A 15998-nucleotide genomic window follows, 5' to 3' on the forward strand; every position below is an offset into this window, starting at 1 on the left:
ACTGTTTTCTTTCAGTGCTAGTTAACTAGAAGAAATCTGATTTGTTTGCCATTAACATTTTTTTTCATTTTCAACCTTGAAAACTAATGACTAATTGGCCTCAATAATAATGACATGAACTGAACTTAACTGACAAAACTGAGACTATCACTCAAGAACTATCTTGCAAGAGTGAGATACACAAAAGTGTATATAGCCCAAATAGCGTCCCTTTATAAACAGTGCCAAAGAACTTGAAAATAAAATAATTTATTTGTTGAATCCAAATAAGTTTAATCCTTACAGCTGAATTCATTTGCTCTTGACCAGTTTTTTTGCCTTTTGGGATATAATTTGTGTTAAATGATTAAGCAGTCATCTCTCTTTTCCTGGTATTACTTTCAATTCACAGCACTGTTCTTTACCAGTTCCTACTTGCAAGAACATTTTAACATTTAATGTGAAAAATAAAAATGAATGAATGAAGGGGGGGGATTCGGAGGGGGAGACGAACCACGAGAGACTATGGACTCTGAGAAACAAACTGAGGGTTCTAGAGGGGAGGGGGTGGGGGGGGTGGGTTAGCCTGGTGATGGGTATTAAGGAGGGCACGTTCTGCATGGAGCATTGGGTGTTATGCACAAACAATGAATCATGGAACACTGCACCAAAAACTAATGATGTAATGTATGGTGATTAACATAACATAATAAAAAATTAAAAAAATATATTTTCATATCTATATTCCATAATCTGACTCAGTACACACACACACACACACATTTCCAAAGAATTCCTCAAAAACAGCAATTCTAGTGCAGGAAAAGTCAATTGAAAGCATGATGTATAACATTTTAACAAATCTTAAATAGCAAATGCATTTTCAGAGTGTTTATTTTTGTATTTTAATTTATTTGTGAAAAGGCAGCTCAGAGCTAGGAAAGTGTGAAGTTTCAGGTCACACTGGGAAGAGACACCACCCAAAGTCATCAGAACTGAAGAAGGAGATTCTGGCATTTGGTTCACGGGTTACATGCCCTGTGCAAAGTCGCTGATAACAGAGTGATCGTGCTACACTGCTGTTACGCTAGATGCTGAAGTCACATTGACATCTGATTATTCTAGCTGGAGCTGCCGAGCTGTGTTGCTTTAGCCTTACCTTTCCTAACTGCTGTCATGACCTTATGAACCACACGTTCTCTGCATGAGGAACAGAGGGTTCCATGTATGCATACTATCTTCTGTTCATTTCACAGCTTTATAGCCTCGATCTCTACAGAAGCTAGTATTCTTTTAATCACCCACTCTCTTCCATCACATGATTCATTAAATGGATGTTTCTGAATCTTTCTCTACCATAGGTCCTTGAGTACAAATCTTATGCCTCCTTTTTCTTTCATGAATAGGAATGAAGTAGGAACACTATAAAAGGTACTACGTCTAAAAAATAAGCTTTGTCGTTTATATAGACATTTTATTACAAAAGCCTTTGGAGTTGTTCTACTTACACAAGCCGAACAACCTTGAAATAAAGGCTGGTATGGTAAAAATCCAGGCACTTAAATAAGATATCAAATTATTTCAATGTAAGATAAATAGATATATTAGTTCTATATATTTTGTAAGAATGTTTCACCTACATAATCAAAATGTTGTGACATTATCCTGCAAAATGCTGTTACTTGCCAGTTGTAGATGAGAAACTTAAGGTTTGTCAAGTTTAGCCAAGACCACTCAGGTTTACCACATGTGGCGTAAAACAAACTGTGTTTATGCCACTTAGCTTTATAGAAATATTAAGGCCTTATTATTTTTACAAATATATTGTGCAGCTATAGAATAGGTACTTAAATTCCTTAGAAAATAAGCTATTTTCCTAAAGCTTAAAACATTTCAACAATAAAAATAATCATTACATGCTGATGCATACTTTGTAGATAGCATTAAATTCATCTGGGGTAAGACACAGCTTTTCCTTTGGGCGAAAACTAATGTTTTTAGCTATTCACACACATGTTCCCCCCTCTTGCAAACAAAACCAGTAAAGCCCTATCTTTGAATACATGCAGACCAAGTTTATATTTTCTCATCAAAGGAAAAGATACTCTGAAAGAAACAAGCCAAAAAACAGCCACATAACATTTCTCTTTCTAGAGAAGCTGAGGTGCTTTATTACATTTTGCTGTATCAAAAATGTACGTCTCAACAATGAGCACTTCCCGGCGGGCACCGGGCTGTGACATGACTTGGCAGATGCCACATTTACAATAGCCAACTGGAATTCGACTCAAGGGACCTCTGGCAGAAAAGTGACAACAGTGATATGAAATCACTGTTACGTGGTCAAATAATAATGAAATGCAGCAATTCGATGAGAAGTGAGAATGTTTTTGTCTATTACATCTTTTAAAGACTTTCAGGGAGCTTGACTCACTAGGCGGGGTAAAGTATTTCTAAGATGCCTAGAGGTCAAGTCTTTCCTTCCTTCTCCCCTCCCTCCCCCCATTCCCTCTTTTCTTTACGTTTCTCCCTCCCCATCTCTCTCTCTCTCTCTCTCCTTCTTCTTCTTCTCTCTCTCTCCTATTCCCCTCTCCCTTAGCAGGAGCTAATAACTTCTGTATTTTCTCCCAAATGAAATATGAAGACTGGTGCAATCAGAAAAACTGAAACCACAAGAAAACAGTTACTTTGGCACTGAATATCATTTTCAGCACAACTACATGTACTATGTAATTCAACTGAATCTGTTTCAGTTGCAGGTGTATCCTTTAATCTATGACTCAGAAAAGAAATAACCCCTTTCAGAGTCTTTAAGTAGCTTTTCATACTATGTAGTTGGTGGGATTGGGAATTTTCTTAATGGCCTCATTTTGATTAATGAAATAAAAAATAATATCTAGGAAATGCAAATTAATCTTAGACAACCCCAATCAATGCAGATCATGGATGCCATAGAGCTCACTGGTTAAAGAGTCATCAGCAAAAAAATGAACACAGAGAAACACAAAACAAATAGTAGCAATTATTTCTAGGAATATGTGTTCATGAACATTGTAAATTAGGCTTATGTTATTAAAAAACATTACATGTTTTTGTTTTGTAGGAATCAGCAGTACACATGATGATTTGTAAAAAATGAAAAAAAGTTTTCTAATGCTATGTGAATGAATTCTTGAGATAAACCTTCCAGGGACAGCTTTGCACCAGGGTGCAAAGGGGCAGTATACATCTCTCAGAACTTAAATGAAAATGGAAATAAGGTTTTCTATAAAACTGCTAGATTTTTCAAATAATGTTTCTAATAATGACTAGGAAATTTGTTTTGAAATTACAGATGAATTTAATGGCTTCATGAAATATGAGAACAGAAATAAGCAATATTTCTAAACATTTTTATTTCATATCATATGATTTTAAATATATTGACAGGTAAATTCAAAAGCTAAATAGAAGTAGACATTTTTCAATTTTATCTACATGTTTAATATTCTAACTGACCAAAGCAATTTTTTCATATTTATTAAGGAGAAAAATAGCATTTTACCTTGTACTTAGGATTGCCATATATTTGGATCTCTGAATATATTCTATAATATGTATTTTTAAACTTTTTTCTCAAATAAGTTTGTGGACTGAGAATCATACCTGTTAAAGTCAAAATTACTATTCTTTCATAAATAAAAATTCATATTTAAAAACAACTAGTTAAAATTCCCAAGCTGATACAATTAGTGGTATTTGAATTCAGGTCTACTGGTTTCAATGCACATGTAAAATTTATATACGTCATGTTACCTCTTTGAAAAATTTAAATCTACTGAGGTGGTAATACTTTTTACACATGACAAAGTATGAACTCTGTAAGTACCAAATGAATGGAACATGCTAAGCATACTGAGGGGACATTCAGAAGAAAAAGAAATTGTTTTAGATTGGGATTGTCAACAAAGAAGTGAGATGCCAACCATCCTGATTTGCCTAGGACTGAGGAGTTTCTAAGGATGCAGGACATTCAGGGCTAAACCCAAGAATGTCTATGGAAAACTGGGATGAGCTGATGACTCTACAAAGAGGAGGAATCATACAGGGTCATGAGTAACTCGACAAAAGAAATGTGTGCTCCTTCAATATGAAAGAATAGAGAAGTCTATGGCATGATTGGACAATTAAGAAAAGGATGTACTTCTTTGATGGCATATATACTTGTCAAAGAGGAATTCTATTGCTTTTGGATCTGAAAGAATTAAACAAATAGGGTGATCCAGATTCCATCATGGGAAGCAGGTTTGATAGACACACTTATTACCAGGCCAGATGTCAGGGCTAGCTTCAGTAACAAATCTTTGGCAATTGCTTTTGAGCACCATGAACAATTAAACTCCATATATTTATCACATGTTACAGAGAAATATTTGTGTCCTTTCATATGTAAAATTGATTATGCTTTCACTGGTTTTCTTCCCTTAATGATGATTTACACTCCCATGAAAACTATAGTTTTAGGGCTTACATATTATGCTGTGCATTGTTCTTTTCAAAGCTCTTTTTTTTTTTTAAGATTTTATTTATTTGACAGAGAGATACACAGCGAGAGAGGGAACACAAGCAGGGGGAGCGGGAGAGGGAGAAGCAGGCTCCCCACAGAGCAGGGAGCCCAATGCAGGGCTGGATCCCAGGACCCTGGGATCATGACCTGAGCCAAAGGCAGACGCTTAACCAACTGAACCACCCAGGGGCCTGCTTTTTGAAGCTCTTAAAGAACGTTTCCTGTGTAGAAAAGAAGGGATAAAATTAAGTACATTTATTGAACTCTTACTTTGTGCCTTACAAATACCACCACATGTAATGGTCATAAAAACTGTAGAAAGAAAATACTATTATTATGTCCATTTACCAAATGAAGAACCAAAGTCACAGAATGGTTATGTTATTCTGGTCCAAGGTCACTTTGTAAGAAAAGAGTACGGGCAGGATTTGAATCCAGGTATTCTGACTCTAGAGCCTATGCATTTAGGCATCCTATAATAATAAGGACTTGAAAAGAAAATGAAATAACTTAAAAATGTACATCACAAAGAACACATAAAAGGTAAGATATCCAAGTTTCTTACTTCTAAGACAAATATATATCTGTGTGTTGAAACCTCAAAGTTATTTTTTTTTTTTTTGAAGTTAAGAACTTGATGCTCTTTCCATGACATAATTTCCCTGGTCCCGTTTCCCTCACAGTGGGAGCCAGCTTTTCCAGCATATTTGGAGGGATAGATAATCCAGGCAATCCAGGACTGAATTGCTCTTGTAGCTCTGAGTTCCTTGAATTGGTTCTTTTTTCTGCTTAAATTCACTGATAAATTGCAAACCTCTGCTCTACTTTGTTCTGTCCTGATACATTGTGAGAATTTTATCAAAATAAGCCTTACCTTTCTTGAGTAGACTACATTTTTATTAACATTTCAGGAAACAGCTTCATGCTCTGTAAAAAAAAATCAGAATAGTGAACATAATTCTATGTAAAGTAAAAAATAAAGAAACATGTGACCCTTATAATGGTAGTACTGCAAGCAATTTATATTTATTAATTTACATTTATTTACAGATGTGGAGAAGGTACTCCTCCCATTTTAGAAATAAACTGAGGTAGAGAAGTTAGGCAGTCTGCCCAAAGTCATACAACCAGTAAATGGCAGAACTTGACTTCTAACCTTGGCAGTTGGGCTGTAGGATGTTTGTCCTTGCCCACTGCACAGTATTGCCCAGGTCACCTACTTCTAAAAGTCATTTGATGTGTTGATGTATCCTTATTTTTTTAAAGACTTTATTTAAAGAGAGGGAGGGAGCAGGAGGGGCAGAGGGAGAGGGACAAGCAGACGCCCCTATGAGCAAGGAGCCCCACATGGGGCTCTCGGAGGGGGGTGCTCCATGGAGCACTCTTTCCCAGGACCCTGAGATCATGACCTGAGCTGAAGGCAGACTTTTAATTGACTGAGCCACCCAGGCCCCCCAGCTGATGTATTCTTAATGACTGACTAGAAACTAAAGGCTGATCACTCAGCAGTAGTTGGGTTCCTCCTGTGAGTTAAGCACAAGCCATAGCCTCAATATTATTTCCTGACCTATTATTTTCCTGGATATTGTAATGTAGAGGTAGATAAGAGTCATTCCATTTAACATACACTTCATTTTCTCAGAAACTTATAATCCTTATTAAAAAAAAACACAGTGAAAACCCAGATAAATCAAGACAAACAATTGTTAAGGAGACTGTCTCTACCCAATACCTTTATGCTCTTTCCCCCCCTTTTTCAAGAATAGTCTGATTTTTAAAGATTAGGTAAAATGTTCTGGCTTGCAATAGCATCTGGCTAGCAGCCCTTTTACAACTTCTCTTAACATTCAGCAAATTCATGTTTCAGAACCGAGATTTTATAACAATGTTGATATTATGTAGGACTAACTGTTGCTCTATCACCAGAATGTGAAAGGGTTTCTACTAAATTAAAAAATAAGGGGCGCCTGGGTGGCTCAGTCAGTGAAACATCCGACTCTTGATTTCATGATCTCAGGGTCGTAAGATCAAGCCCTGTGTCAGGGTCCATGCTTAGTGGGGAGTCGGCTTGAGTTTCTCTCTCTCTCTCACCCTTTCCTTCTGCCCTTCCCCTGCTCTTACAGGTGTTCTGTTTTTCTCTCTCTCTCAAAAATAAATAAATCTTTAAAAAATAGTAACACATGGATAATGCAACAAAATTGGTGTCCCACTAGTGCTCTGCTTAAGGAATTGTGTAAACCTGTCCTCCTGGAGGTAAGGAAGCCCTTTAGTCACTTCTCATTATCTGCTTCCTTTTTCAAGATTAGTACGCATTTGTATATTAGTGTACATTTATTCTATTAGGGAAGTGTCTTCTGCTATTCCACCACTTGTTTCCTGGGGCAGCCAAAATGTCTCTCTCGTTTCCTTCTGTGGTACTTAACTTCCATTCTAGATCAAGGAAGCCTGCAACATCCAGAACATAATTAAGAAGGCGTTTGTGGAAGAGTAGTTAAAAGAGGTGAACTGCATGCCGTGAAATGTTTCCAGGTCAGAGTGCTGAACAGAAGTGCTGGGATAGCTGTGTGTATTTGGGCTCAGAGTCCGCCATTTACCACATGCGATGGAGCACCAGGCTGGGGGTAGGAGGGTAAATGATTATTCCAGAGCCTCATTCAGTGATGGGTACCGATAATGTTGGCGGCATGCAGTTAATATTTATTGGGCATGTATATGAGCTTATCCCTATCACAAGCACTTTATAGTACTATCATATAGTACTATAATATCTATAGTATTACAATATAGTACTATCGTATCAGCCTCATAATAATGGTTCTCACTAGCTGTACTCAACTAGACATTAGAAACAGATGGAGGTGCTGCCCAACACCAGCCAGCCAGATGTGGGACTTAGTAATTCACCAACTCCCAAAAAGATAGGTAATGAGAAAAACGGCAGTTTGGGGTTAATTCATAAAAATAGAGGTGTCGATAGAGCAGAAAGATAGGGGATGCCTGGGTGGCTCAGTCAGTTAAGTATCTGCCTTCTGCTCAGGTCATGATCCTGGGGTCCTGGGATGGAGCCCGGCAGCTGGCTCCCTGCTCAGTGGGGAGTCTGCTTCTCCTTCTGCCCACCCCTCCTGGTGCTCTCTCTCTCTTTCTTGCTCTTTTTCTCTCAAATAAAGAAATAAAATCTTTAAAAATAAATAAATTAATTAAAAATAAATTTAAAAAAATAACAGAATAGATAGCTCAGAAAAAGGCATTGGCAAAAGAATTTGGTTTCTAATAAAAGTGATGTTATCAATCAGTGTAGAAAGAAAGTATTAATTCATGATTTGCTGGCTATAATAAATAGTCTGGTTCCCTATTTTATAAAAGAGAAACAGATCCTCGCTAAATAATGCATGCAAAAAATAATACCCATGTGTGTTAGAATTAAATTAGACAAAACTACATATTGCATACCCTGTATTGACCACTGCTGTAGGTGCTTTCCATAAACAAAGTGCTCTGGTCCTCAAACAAGCCTATGAGGTAGGAATGATTATTTCACTCCCACAAAAAGAAAAGATAGAGGTTAAGTAACATTGTCCAAGGTCACACAGCTTGTAAGTGTTCCAACAGCCATCTCAGACTCAACATATCCACAAGCAAATTCCTAATTCTCCCCTTAAAAACATATCCCATCCTCTATCATCTCCTGCTCAGAACATTATTTATTCAGAGTCATCTAGTTACTCAAGCCAAAAATCTCATGGCCATCCTTAACTCTTCTTACATCCTACACTGTGGAAAATTCTGCCAGATCTAAGTTGGTCCACACCGTATTTCCTGGTTTGTTTTATTGACCTAAATGGTCTCCTTGCCTTCACCCTTGCATTGCCACAGTCTATTCTCAATGAAGCAACGAGAATAATCATTTTTTTTAAAGATTTTATTTATTTATTTGACAGAGAGAGAGACAGTGAGAGAGGGAACACAAGCAGGGGAGTGGGAGAGGGAGAAGCAGGCTTCCCACTGAGCAGGGAGCCCGATGCAGGGCTCGATCCCAGGACCCTGGGATCATGACCTGAGCCGAGGGCAGACTGAGCCACCCAGGTGCTTACTTAACGACTGAGCCACCCAGGTGCCCCTAGAATAATCATTTAAAACATAGATCACATTATTCCTCCACCTGGAACAGTTCCTCCAATTAATCCTCATACCCATAACTTAACCTTCAGGTCTTTGCCCAAATGCCTCCCTATTACTGAAAAGTATCCTGACAACTTGTTTAAAATTGCAACCCACACACCTCGCTGTCTGCTCCCACTAGCACTTCTAATCTCCATACCCTGTCCTTTGAATCACACTTGAATATTGCATATAATTTACTTATTTAATATGTTTACTATGTTTGGTTTGTCTTCCCTAAACTATAAGTTATACAAGGACAGGATCTCATCTGTTTCATTCTTAGATGTATACTAAGCACCTAGCACAGTGCTTCACACTTAATATAGACTCCATAAATGTTTGTGAATGAATGTTAAGACTGGGATGTCAAACATAGGCAGCATGACCCTATGGAGTTCATAAAATTAATAGCTAAGCAGTTCTATAAGAAATGAAATTATTAAAACAAATGCTCAAGAAATCGGTGAACATAAGAGGGGAAAAGGCTCTAGTAATATTAAAATACTAAAATAAGCTATTCAGGGAAAATGTGATAGTTTAAAGCATGTGAGAATTAAATCTTTTTTAAAACAAATAACATTACCCAACATTTTAACAATACATAAAAAATGAGCAATATCCACTATAAATATAAGTAATTAATGCTCTTATTGTATTAAGAACTATTACAAATCAAATGGGGAAATAGCACTAAAACCCCTATAAATATTGGAAAAGTATATAAACTCACAAGAAAAGAAACAAATAGCAAAGCATAAAAAAGTATGTAAAGGTCATATTTTTTAATAATACAACCCATTACATGAGATGCCATTCTTCAAAAATAGCGAGTTGACAAAAATATAGACGGAAATGAGGGAAAAGAAGATTATGTATGCCCTGTTTAATGAGGGCTCCATAAAACCTATGTAATATGTATCATGGGCTTTAAAATATTCCTGCATTTTGGTGTAGTGGTTCTATTTCTAAGAATCTATTCTGAGGACAAAATCCGATTGTACAAACAAGTCTTTCAAGGAAGTCTTACACTAGGGAATAATACTATAAAAACAAACCACATTTGCAAGACTTGAGAATACTTAAGTATTTCATAGAAATGTATAGTGAATTATTAAAATAAATGTTTAAAAAGAAAACTTAGGGACGCCTGGGTGGCTCAGTCGGTTAAGCTTCTGCCTTCAGCTCAGGTCATGATCCCAGGGTCCTGGGATCGAGTCCCACATCGGGCTCCCTGCTCCGCGGGGAGCCTGCTTCTCCCTCTACCTCTGCCTCTCTCTCTCTCTCATGAATAAATAAATAAAATCTTTAAAAAAAAAAAAGAAAACTTAGTAACTTAGACAATACTAACATTTTTTAAAAGGCAGGTAAAAAGCTGTGTTGATAGCATGATCCATGTGGATTAGATCGAAGCCTAGTTACAACTGATGGCGAATCCGGGAAAACTTGGAGCAGGAACCACTGTCTATCTACAAGGCAAGTTGAGCGACCTCAAGCCCTTTAGTGAGGGATTTTGGGTGATGCCTTGTGCAGGATAAGGGAAAGTCCTGGTAGTACAGATAGAAGGCAGGTCACATGGGCTTCAAAGACAATGCCCACCTTTTCCCCAGATTTGCCTAAGAAAAAGCCATTGTCATGTATCTGAGGATAGCATACATTATATACAGATATACAGAGTATTACCACCACATAAAATAATGACTGTGATACATGTACAGAACAACCATTTTCCAAATACCTGTCTGTGATTGCCTCCAAGTCTGAGATACAGCTGCTTTGGAAGAAAGTGCTTCACACACTACATATCAGCTCCTAAGTGGAAGTATCATTTCAGAAATTAAGTTGAAAGTTGAGTTCCTAATACAACTGGAATTCCAGCTCCACGATATACTTAAGCTGTGAATTGGCATTGCAGAGAATTGTTTTACTGCTATTATGTCTTGGGTCACTTGTCTCTTGCTAATTTCAAAACAAGAGTGCTTTCTTGTTTTTCTAACTAAAGTACTAAAAAGAAATTTCCAGTAAATATATAACATTTTCTCATAAATTTCTTTGGCGTCAACGAATTGCATTTTCAGAGAATTGCATTTGCATGTTTATGGAATGATGCCAAATTTGTATTTTAAAAATGTAAACAAAAACCACAAACAAACCTTCCTCCTTCTACTCCTGATGACCTTAGTATACAGAGTTCACTGTGTTGTTTAAATAGATTTCAAAGAATTTTCCTGTAATTGCTCTTCATTTTAGTAGGTGGCATGAGGTTAGCAATCAATAATCACCTGAAACTGTTGAAAACAGGCTCCAGGATCAATAGAACATTCTTCTTCCCATGGAAACACAGCTCACTCAGATGGCTGTCCTCACTGTTCCTTTCTGTTTTGTATTTATTGTAGATTCACGGGCACATTTCTTATGGAAAAAACAACTTAAGGAAATAGACAAAATGTCTCTCACCAACCTCATGACAGGGATGGAATTTTGTTACAGAAAACATATCCTTAGAGAGGTAGGAGGAGGTATACAATTTGGTACAGATGCTAAGATTGCAAAGTAAAGTTCTTAATTTCTAATCAATAGCTATGTGTTGTCACTGGTCCACTTTCTTTTAAATGTATTTTAAAATATATTATAAAGACATATACTTATCTCGGTAAGTGTAATTCTACTAGGGGTTTATTTTTAAAGACACACTGACACAGAATATGCAAAATTTTGTTTATCTGGCTGAGACAAAAGATTACATCAATAATTGTTAGCTTCATTTTTATTTTCTTAGGCATTAAACATTTCAGTTACTGATGATGAATAGGAAGATGAATTATTCCCTGAAAAAATATAAAAAAATTTACAGTTGTATTGCATAAAACAGATTTTCATATATATCCCCCCTTGTTAAATAGAAAGCAGACTTGTGTTTATTACAAAGTTCATTACCATGTCTACAGATAGATGTGTTCTTGCATATTTTATAAAATATGGCTTCATCACTTAACATTAAGAAAACTAAACAAAACATTTAAAGATGTCAATGTATTTTTGTGGTTAAGAGTAAAAAGAGATTCAGGAAAGAAGGGACTCCTTTTGTTGTTCTTGCCTTTGTTTTCTGGAGAGCTAGTATAGGAACCAGTTCAGTATTTTGGAAGGGATGATCTAGAGGTAGTGCTCCTAAAAATTTAGAACCCCTGTCAAGGCTGAGCTTGACATAAACACAGGAGATGAGTAGTAAACTAGAGAGAAAGAGAAATTTAGAAATAAGAAAAGTGATTTAAAAGAAAAAAAAGCGGCATGCACATAACACACGTGGGTGAACTCTAGCGATATTCTCTTTACTCCTGTAAATATTCCAAAAAAAAAACCCTCAACTCATGTGAACTAAAGAGGAAAGGAAAAAAAAAATGGAAAAAAAAAAGAAAAAAAAAAAACCCACCAAACCCAAGAAGGAAATTTAATTTTGCGCTTTGGAGTCTGCGTGTGAGTGCCGGCTTGCCGCCTACCCTTGGCTCCCTTGGGGAATGTTCCTTGGGAAGAAACTGGTGTTGCTCTCAGTCCGCTCAGCACTGATTCCCAGAAGGTGTAACATCGCGTGGCTGGGACGGGAAGAAAGGGTTGCCACTCATCTGTTGCACAGCCCGAAGCTAGAGCAGGCAGCTGCTGAGCCGCCGTCTGCGACCCACCGCTCACCCCCGGGCTTTTGGAAAGTAAAGGAAATCAAGTAGAAACCGCGGGTCTCAAGCGGATAATCCTTAGCTAAGATTCCGCATGGACGCCACTCTTTATTTTACAAATGGACTCTCAAGTCATGGGGCCGTGACCAACCAAGGCTCCGTGAGTCACAAGCTGGGAACCACCACGTCGCATTCACAGCAAGTAAGTTACTGCCAACTTTACCAATATATGTCATTTGCTCTCAGCACTTCAGTCTTATTTTAGTGTGTGAACTCCAAAGAGATTGGCCAAGAGATAACTTTCATCCTGAGATCTCAGGACGCTGATGCGAGCATCACACACACTCACACGCACGCGCGCGCGCGCACACACACTCCCACACACACTCTTTCCCCACCTGAAGCCACCGAACCTCGCGCTCCTAGGCTGGTGCGTGTTTGGGGTTTTATTTAATATTTGGAAACTTACTGAGTTCCTATGCTTGTTGGAAAGACCGAGCTGGGTGGGGGTGGATGGAACCCTGTGCCTCATCATTTATTCATCGCGACTGTCTCAATTGTTGACACTAGGGGCAAGCCGCATACTCCGGCTCTTGCAGGGGAAGTCTGACACCTTGAGGACGGGAGAGGGGGTGCCGGGAGCCCGGAGGAGCCGGAGTGGGAGCAGCTTTGAGAGTTCCCGGGTCGGGGGTGGGAGTGGGGGTTACTTTTTTCAAGTCGGGCGACCTGCCGCCTGCGTGCTTGTTGACTGGTTTGGGAGCAGAACGTTCAGAAGCCGGGTGCTGGCGCGCACTGAAGTCTGACATCTCTGCGGAGCCCGCCCGAAGACCGGAGGTGTGTCTGGCCGGCACCCAGGACCACACGGTGGGTTCTGGCCACTGACTTGGCTGGCCGACGGTGAGCCCGTCTGCGCAACTGGCTGACCTCAAGGAGTTGGCCCAGGGAGGCGGCGGCTGTTTGCGGGCAGCGGGGCCGGGAAGCCAGGTCAACGCCCGCCCGCGCGCGGGTCCCCTCCACGGCCACGCAGAGCAGGGCGTGGGACGCGCTTCTTCACCGGCCGTCCCTACCCAGCAGGGTCTGTGCGGACCGTGGGTCAGGCAGCCGCCCGGGACGGAGGGCGGGGTATCTTCCTCTCAGCTCATCCGCTGTCAGCCGTGGGAACGCTAACTTTATCCCGAGGGATCTGTGGGGGCGGGGGTGGGCGAAGTTCTCCTCCCCGCGAGCTCACCTCCCTCTCCGGGGCTGCCCCTCCCCCGCCTCCCATGGCACCGCTCTCAGAGCATCCTCACTCCGCCCAGTTCGGTGCCAGCTGCGTGGGCTCTAGCTTCATGCGTTTTCCTTGGAATGCTCCAAAACTCGGCAGCGACTAAGGAAATCCCGTTGGAATTTGCCGGGCGTGCTCTCCCCGGGCACAGCACCCGGGCCGCATGTCCTTGGATCGATCGCTCTTCAGCCAGAAGATTGCCAACTTTGCAGGTAAAGAGGGTGTCGCCTCAGAGCTCCATTTGACCGGAGCTGCACCGCGCCTCCTTTCTGGGATCTCGGTTAAGTTTCTCAAGCTGCCTGGGAAGCCGGCTCCCTCTTGGGAAGCGGACATCCCTGGGGGGTTACGAGTTCAAAAGGCTCCGGCTGCATGGTTTCTCTTTAAGGCTCCAGACCGGATTTGTGAAGCTTTCTGTGGTTGACCTGGGCTGAGCGGGAGTTTGGGGATGCTTCTCAGCCTCTCACTGCACCCAGCTTTAAAGCAGGGGAGAAGGCGAGGAGTGAACCCCTGATGTGACTTATATGGTAAACAAAGCAGCTGCAGCCACGCCACGGTGCTGGGGAGGAAGGCTGTTTTAGCCTTTTATGCATTTGGGGAAAATGGAGATCTTGGTGGCCCCTGGGCGTATATGAGTGAGCCCTAGACTCGCTGGCTCCTAAACTGGGGGAATGAAGAAAGGAAAGTGATCAATGTCCTGTCGATCGATTACACTCTGCGTCATTTTCATTCTCTATCAAGAAACAGAAACACTTTTATCCGTGTTGCTGGACCAACGCTAGGGATTCCTAGTTCGCTTGGCAACTGAAATTCCAATTAAGCCAATAGACCCTGTTTGCTACTTGGGTAAATCACTGAGATTCACAGCACAACTTGTTGTTCCAGCTGTGAACTCATCTGCCTTTTGTGACTAGAGACTAGAGAACACTGGCAAGGGATGGAGGATTTGGGGGAGTTTGAAAAAAGGGAGCTCTTATCTTGTCTGTATTCACTATGTTGGGTCCCCTATGATGCATCCTTGTTCACATGGTTTCTTAGGGAGACCCTTCCCAGTTAAATTCCGCAGCTATAAAATGCAGCAGGTTGCTCGCTGCTCACTGAGTAAGCACCAAGCCAGAGGAGTGGGAGGAGGCAGAAGCAAGGCTTACTTGTTTTATTAAAAAATGAATTTAGAATAGACTTGTAAAACTGAAAAAAATCTTTCAGGTTTCATATAATTTCTGGCTTTTCGATCATAATAATCACAACAGAACATATTACAAATTCTTTAAGGAAAATGGTTAACTAAAGGTTTTTTTTTTTTTTAAATAAAACTGAATTAGACAATGAGAGTAAGAAAGAGTGGGTGGATATGTTACAACATTGAAATCGTCATCTCTGTGTTATGGTTTCCTATTTAATCTGACATTTGTAATACCTACTTCTACTCACCTGGACAGCATACCAGGAAACATTTCCCCTCAAGTATTTATGGTAAAGAATCAAGATACAGGGATAACTAGTACTTCAGATATTAGAATCAAAATTCAGGAAAGACATTGTTAAAGAAGAACTTTAGAAACTGTATTTATGAATTAATGCAGTTAAGGCAAATCAGTACATCACGTAGAAGTTAAATGGGCTTTATCAGAGGATTTTATGCTAATGTCTTGTATTAATAAAAGTTAGTGCAGGTAGAAAGAAAGAAAACACTTAAATTGCTTATGAATAAGAAACCATAGAGCTGGAGAGCCTTTCAATAAAGCTCTGATCAGGGGCGCCTGGGTTGCTCAGTCGTTAAGCGTCTGCCTTGGGCTCGGGTCATGATCCCAGGGTCCTGGGATCGAGCCCTACATCGGGCTCCCTGCTCGGCGGGAAGTCTGCTTCTCCCTCTCTCACTCCCCCCTGCCTGTGTTCCCTCTCTCGCTGTGTCTCTCTCTGTCAAATAAATAAAATAGAATCTTTAAAAAAAAAAAAAAAAAGCTCTGATCAGAGCTCAGCTATTCTGCAAACTTGCTGTTGTGAAGAGCTGAAAAATTTATGCCAAGAAAGTTACCCTCCAAAAGAAACAGGGACTGGTTAATGAGACTGATACACAAGAGGTGCTTAATATTCAAGTGAATAAATATAATGAATATACTGTTAGATCAATAGATAGTTCAAATAAGGCATAGTGAGAAGATGTGTGATTGCAAATTTAGAAAAGTTCTTCCTCTTAAGAACTTAAAGAAACACAAGCATTCATCAAAGCAGAAAGTATTTATTAGAGCTCAACAGATAGAAGAAATGTCTCTTTAGTAAAACCTTTCAAATATTGACAATGTTTCTAAAACTCTCTGATTTTGGAAAATAAGATGTTTTCCATTTACTTGCTTAATGGTCGTTCTCAAAGATTTATAAAAGGTAA

General features: G+C 39.7%; 1 protein-coding gene across 1 annotated transcript in view; it reads left to right on the top strand.

The window, feature by feature from the left end:
• The first annotated feature begins 12135 nt into the window (after nt 1-12135).
• TRPC4 (transient receptor potential cation channel subfamily C member 4) overlaps nt 12136-15998 on the top strand; it is a 187651-nt gene continuing 183788 nt past the window's right edge. Inside the window, exon 1 of the mRNA XM_035003505.1 lies at nt 12136-12553. The gene's annotated coding sequence lies outside the window, so the exon portion shown is untranslated. The remainder of the gene's footprint in view (nt 12554-15998) is intronic.

This window comes from Mirounga leonina, unplaced genomic scaffold (assembly GCF_011800145.1).
Source record: "Mirounga leonina isolate KUSES-001 unplaced genomic scaffold, KU_Mleo_1.0 Mir_127, whole genome shotgun sequence".
NCBI lineage: Eukaryota > Metazoa > Chordata > Mammalia > Carnivora > Phocidae > Mirounga > Mirounga leonina.